The sequence below is a fragment of the Camellia sinensis genome, chromosome 3 (assembly GCF_055761805.1).
Source record: "Camellia sinensis isolate YWXY chromosome 3, ASM5576180v1, whole genome shotgun sequence".
In the NCBI taxonomy this organism is placed as follows: domain Eukaryota; kingdom Viridiplantae; phylum Streptophyta; class Magnoliopsida; order Ericales; family Theaceae; genus Camellia; species Camellia sinensis.
Genome location: NC_138963.1, coordinates 197,938,490 through 197,945,718, shown reverse-complemented (window position 1 = coordinate 197,945,718; position 7,229 = coordinate 197,938,490). Strand labels below are relative to the sequence as shown.

Here is a 7,229-nt window from a genome sequence, read left to right as displayed (position 1 = left end):
CTATTTTTTAGAATAAGTTTTGTTTGCTAAAAAAAAAAAAAAAAAAGAATGAAATTAATATAACAAAAGGATAATTTTACCCCATTTTCTTCAAATCTAAAATTAGATTAATATGTTAATTAATATAAAATATAATTAAGAATTGATCTAAAATATAAAAAATACAATTAAGAATTGATTTAAAATATAATTAAATAAAATATAAAATAAACAATAATTAAGAATTGAACTAAAATGTAAGTAAATTAAAATTAGATTAACATGTTAGAAATTATAATTAATAATTAAGAATTTAGAATTAATTGTGATCTAAAATATAATTAAATTAAAATTAGATTAAAAAGTTAGTAATTACAATAAATAGTTGAATTTTTAGGATTAATTGTAATCTAAAATATAATCAAATTATAATTAGAATAAAAATTTAAGAATTACAATAAATAATTAAAAATTTATAATTAATTGCGATTTAATTAAATTAATGCCAGACATTATCAATTATGTGTATGAAAGATAAGAGAGAAAAAAAATAACAAAAGTATAAGGTTTGAGAATATTATAGTTATTTCACATCTGTAGTTAACGGTAAAATTTTAGTCGAAAATCACGTGAGGGCATATGATTCTTTTGAAAAGATAGGGGTTAAAATGCTATCAATCCATATCACAATGAGATAAAATAAATTTTGTCTAAAAAATTATAAAGTATTATAAAATTCATAAAAAATATTTTAAATTTAATAATAAATATCTCGTGATTGACATAACTTTTGTATTTTTCTTGTGTGCTAAAGAGACTCGCTAGCAAGACTCTATAAAAAAACATATATAAAAAAAATCATGGATTAATTGTTTATACCACACAAAAATTGCAGTGCCAAATATATATATATATATATATATGTTCAATTTTCAGAAGGTAATAAAAAATGACTGGGGCAATTTTGAATAAATAAATATTCAATAAATATGAAAATCGATTATCTATTTATTATATTTTTTGAGATTCTCCCATTAAATCATCATACACAATTATTTTTTGAGACAATTCTCTTATTTTTTTTGTTTTATCTGAAAATATATTTGTCCATATTGAATACTCTAAAGAACAATGATACATCCTTCTAAATAAAGGAGTTCTAATGATATGAAAAATTAAAAAAAAAATTAACTAAAAAAGCAAGACACAAATATCATTGTAACAGTAGAATCCATCCCTAATTAAAACTCTTAGAACTTCTTTATCAGAGTTTTAAAATATTTTTATACTCTAAAATGTTTCATAATATCAATTGACTAGTGTATGCCCGTGCCTAAAGGCACGGTGCAAATAATGATAAAATCAAAATGTAATTGAATATAAAATTGTTAGGTTAAAATATAATTTATTCCATTTGTTGCTAAAAAATTGAAGTCAAAATATAAATCAAGGTCTGGTTAATTTTGAAAAGTTCTTTTTTTTTTTTTAAACTTGAAAATAAACATTTCCTAATCAACTATTTAAAGTACGGCAAGTAACTCAATTATAAACATTTTGATTTTATTAACAAACTTTATGACTCTAAAGCATAAACTTCATATCAACACAAAAATTAAAAATAAAAACATCCTTACCAAGCAAGTCAAAAAATAAAATAAAATTTATAGATACAAAATAAAACGCACAAACCAAAGATATTGTACATTTATTAACACAATAATCCAAAAAAAATTACACCAAACAATGCACAACCAATGCTTGACAATTACAAAAAAAAAATCAAATTAAAATTGAATACCAAACAATGCATGCCAGCCAGTGCTCTATAATCTATAAAAAAATTAAAATTGAAATGCACATATTTAAAAAAAATTAATTTTAAACACCAAGCAATGCACACTTGCTAGTGCTATTGCCACAACTCAACATTGTAATAGTTCTTTGCAAATTATAATACATGAGAAAAAATATAGGGGAAAAAAAAAAATTTAACTTGCCTACATGGTCACATGAGATTTTAAAAAATGTATTCTCAGCACAATCTACACCACATGGAAATAAGAAAAAATCAAGTACAACAACTTACTAATGGTGCAGAGAGACCATATATATTTTGTTCAAACCTTATGTAACACAACAGATATATAAAATCATGGAAACACCTATGTAAGGACTAAATACTACTGTAAATGTTTTGTAAGGTACATCCCTTTTCTAATCACTGATAAATGTGAACGCATACAGGAAAAGATTTCAACTGTTGAAGCAATTATGGATTTAACAATTATAATAGACCTCATCAGTCAGACAATAAGGTATAATAGACCCTAAAAATATATTATATATTTGTATATAAATCAAATAATAACAAAATTCCTTCCACAACATGAGGAGTTTATTCCCAAAACCAACCAACAATACAAAGTTAATGAAATAAAGAACATCTGTAGGTGTGAAATCAATAATCTTCTGCACTTTTCAGTGTTTAAATAAACATCTAAAAAATTTTCATATACAAAATTGTAGAAAGCCTACTGTTTTAAGCATTCGCTTTATGTGAATAAATCTTCCCTCTGTAGAGATGAACCTTGAGAGCAGTCTCAAAATGCAAAGCTCAAAAAATATTTGTTTTTCCACTTCTCGTTGGTGCTGAAATGACCATACAACAAATACAACAATTACACCAAATACAAATGCATTCACTCTGCAATGAGTTAAAGTACCTATACAACAAATACAAATGCATAAACAATACCAATTACACCATGTATAGCAACAGAACAATATTTTAGGCATTGTGGGTCAATTCCCTAACAAAAATTTAGCATCATACATTGTTTGGGAGGCACGGTGTAAAGAAAATTTAGTGTATGCCCGTACCTAAAAGCATGGTGTAAAGAAAACAAATGGGAAAAATGATACAAATGGGAAAAAGATTAAAAAAAAAAAAAAAAAGTTTCGGAGGCATCCATTGCCACTGGTGGCGACATCATTAGTAGGGAATGAAGGGGATGCGGAGGAGGCACATGTGAGGCGAACAGAGTCGGTGATGGCTTAGGGGTGAACAGCAGTGTTGTAGGTGTAGGGAAAGAAGAGAAAGAGTCAATAGAAGATAGAAGAGGTATAGTGAGAAAGAAGAGAGAAATGGAAATAGTCCTGAAGGCATGGTGTTAATAACGTTAGGATTAGAATATAATTATAATCCCAACACTATTTAATGTAATTGTAAATTGTCAATTTTAATATAATTGTAATCCCAACCCTTTTGTATTAAAAGCAGACTCACGAATGCAAATAATATTAAGGTCATGCTTATCGCGAACAACAACATTAACATTTCTTTTTTTGAAGAAATTGAATCTATATACAAAAACTTTATATACATAAATAAGAAAAAAAAAATCATTTCTTTCTTGATATTACTGTTCGGTGCAAGTCTATATCCACCTAAAAGGTATGAGAAACAAAACATTTATAAGAAGAAAATTAGCTATGATAAGTTTAAAATAAATAAATAAATAAGCCTTACATTATAAGAGAGGTACTCGAAGCTTTCCCTAGTCTGTAAGTTTACAATCTCCTTTTCCAAAGGATTTTCACCACCATACATGCACCAAAAATACTATAATTTCCATTTGTGTAGGCACAACAAATCCCATATTTATCATATTCAAATGGCAGACCTGCTGTAGATTTCCTCACTATCAAGTGAACATCTTCATTTGCTCTATGGCCAGATCTACATGTCAAGTTTATGTTTAAAAGATGACTATCCAGTCTTCAATCATTAATTAAGAAAAATAAATAAACGAAGATTGAGCACATTGATACATTTCTAGTATAGCCATCATCAAAGTATCCAATTCAAATTAAAACCAAAATCAAAATTCGTTAGGACTTCACACACAAAATGAAACATCTACACTATTTTAACTACATTAGCAGAATCCAAAAAAAAAAAAAAAATACTACAGTTGCGATTCAAACGCATCTGAATATACATAGCACCAATTCAGAAATTCAGGAAATGGAGCTATATGATAATGAATGAAAGGAAAATCTGACTACAAAAACTGAAATGCAGTCTGATCAAAAGAACTACAATGTGCTTATCAAAAAAATATTATAATGGGGTCATTAGTTACTGTTTATCCCTTTTGCTAGGTCGTAAAATTATAGTGCAAGAATTTACATAGCAGACTTGGAATCCCTTCCTGCCTGCTGCCCACACAGAAAACTACTAAAGTGTTGATTCCATACACAATCAAGCCAGTCTGTAAAAGAGAGAATAGGTACACCTCAAAACAGAAAAGAACTTAATGTACTATATGCATCCCTTAACAAACAGTAAGACGATAAATCATGATCGATCATGATTTGTGACAGGTGTTTCAAGAAAATTTGTTATGGATGATTGACGATGAAACACAAATATTGAACAGTGCTTAGATCAATTGAAAGTTAACTCAAGGTTTGGATTTACATTTGTACAAACAGATAGTGAACATACAGAAATGCACGCAAAACAGACATCAATTTTTTAAGCCCAAAACTCCTACATCAAGCAAACAACTTCAATATCACGTCAGTATTCAACTTCAATATGTAGAAGAATCCAACTAAAGATAGTCTGAAGGGTTTTCATGAACAAATTCAAGCAAACAACTTCAATTATCTACCAGAGGATTGCATTTAAAACAAAAATCATGCTTACTTGAGTTGGATGCTGTCCTGGACCATCCCCTGCATTAATAACAGGAATACTGGCAGTGGCTGCTGTTCTTTGAGCAGCACCACTTTCAAAGTGCCTCATCACAATTATATCCGAGTACCCTTCAGCTGTTCTTATATTATCTGCAAATCAAGCTTCAAAATTAGAAGGGAAGTGAAAAGGGTGACTTTTTACCAAGAACGTGTAGCTGTCCTAAATGCCCCAAAATGGAGACTTTTTACCAAGAATAGTTAAGCACCCCAAAGTTAAGGGAAGCGAAATTGAAAGAGGGATAGCCGTGGCTTTTAATTTATGTAAGAGAAACATATTTATGGACAAATGTGTCGGACTGGGAAGAGACAAAAGGTGGGAAAGCAACTAAAGACAATTGTGGTGCTTTGGTGTTTCATAATACAAAACATCATCCCCGACAACATATGAAATTTTGACTTAGATGAAAAGACCTGTCCGTATCAGTTATACTTCAAAAACACATTTGTACAGAGACTTCATTCCTATCCATGTTTACTTAAATTTCTAAACAAAAACAGGCTTAAAAAGTAGCAGTTCATGTACAAATGCACGGTGTAAATAATATTAAGATTAAAATGCAGTTATAAAAATATATTTAACAGACTATACTCTACAATTCCAAACAAATCAAATATAAAAAAAAATTAAATATCAAATAATGCACACCAGCCAGTGCTCTGCCTAAAGACCTACCATATGCCCGTGCCTAAAGGCACGGTGTAAATAATATTAAGATTAAAATGCAGTTATAAAAATATATTAAAATATTTTTCTTCTTAAAGAACTTGAATCAAAACTCAAATAAAATAACAATATTGGCCATTAAGAAACTCAAATAAAATAACAACTCCTCTAATCTTAATGCAAATTAAGAAACAAACATATCAGATTTATAATGTTTACCAATATTGCTAATCAAAATATAAGAGCAAGTTAAAAAAAAAAAATTGTAATATAGCAGAAGCTTAAAAATTGTAATATATCCCTAGCTTAAAAATTGTAAAATAAAAATTTCAATCAAAGAAGACAGCTTCAAAATCCTTATCTAATATAGCAGAAGCTTAAAACAAAAGTTGGCCATTGAAAACAAAGAGGCAGCACTTCAACTGCAATTTCAAATCTCACTGTGTTAGTGGCAATCATACTACTACATGGGTTTCTTTTTGGTCTTTTTATTTTGTTTCTTTAACTATTTGTCTATTCTTTTTTCCAGAATATGATTTCTGCCCTGATAGAGCCTCACAAAAGTGTATTTTAACTTTTGAGCCACCAAACCAAACCTTTAGGGCAACAACAACCATTTAGTAAATTCTAAACTACATAAATTAAAAACATAAAATGAGATGATTGATTAACCCTTAGATAACAAATTATCTAGCAACTCAAATCATGTCATGCTTACTTTCAGATAAGCACCATCAGATACTGTTAAAAATGGGTTCAGGCCATATAATCCCTAAGGTGAGGTGATTAGTAGGCAACGGATGTAATATGCACTTCTACATGGTGGTATTGCATATGTGCTAAGAAACACCAAAACACCGACACATCCAATAAGGCATCATGTCATGTCGGACACCGTATAATCTAAGTTGATCTGATGCTGTCTATTCCTGATTAAAAGATTGTATACAGATACAATGGTAGTGATTTACAATACTCTGTCATATTCTCCAGTACTTCCTCCAGTTAAGGAGAACTACGATGACTGGAAATGCGTAAGGAGGTAATCAATCTCTCAACCAACATGTTATCTATATTCTCACACTTATATTCCAACACCTTCACCAAACAGTAAGACGCAATTTTTTCACGCGTTTTTCATCAACTCACAAAATATTAGTAGCAAATATCATAAAAAATTCCCCTTTATGTCTAGAATTGCCAAATCATTTCAAACATGTACAAATTGCAAGTACCTACTTTCCTGTTCTCCCAAGTGATATAAATAAGAATTTTTGCGAATCCATCAGTTTCTCTATGGAATTCTAACTCCTCTCAATAATTTTTCAGATATCTTGCAGATTATAAATTACCATATACTCCCTAGATTTCCCATTTTTAATATAATTCTTCTTGTTTTCCAAATCAAAGAAACACATAAATATCCCATAAACACATAAGTAACTTGACTTTATTAAGAAGTTTCAACGTTGTCCCTCTGTTAAATGCATTCACACAAACCTAACTATATTGGCTTTGTTAGGCATTTTAGGACATCAAAATAACAATGGGAAGAGTCTAAATAACATCAATATCAATGCAATCAATAATTCCCCAATTTTAACATAATTCTTGTTACCCAAATAAAATAATAATAATAAATAAAAAACAATATCCCATTTATGTGAAAAAAATTTGTAGAACCTAACCGCTATTAGAAATCACTAATGAACAATATTGTTTTCTCAACCACAAATTCACGCTTTACATAAATTAACAAATAAGTTTCGAAACCACAATACAATCAAAATCAATAAACCCCAATCACCAAGTCATTAGGCAA

The 7,229-nt window shown here is 29.0% G+C and overlaps 1 long non-coding RNA gene across 2 annotated transcripts; it reads right to left on the bottom strand.

Moving 5' to 3' along the window:
• Window positions 1–2,364: 2,364 nt before the first annotated feature.
• On the bottom strand, window positions 2,365–5,942 carry LOC145821244 (uncharacterized). Of its 2 annotated transcripts, none has more exons than XR_014363270.1 (3): window positions 4,694–5,942; window positions 3,509–3,718; window positions 2,365–2,628 (listed from the first exon to the last, which is right to left on the bottom strand). It is a non-coding gene; the product is annotated as an uncharacterized LOC145821244 (long non-coding RNA). The 2 variants fall into 2 exon arrangements; XR_014363271.1 differs by lacking the exon at window positions 2,365–2,628 and adding an exon at window positions 2,984–3,426.
• Window positions 5,943–7,229: the final 1,287 nt, after the last annotated feature.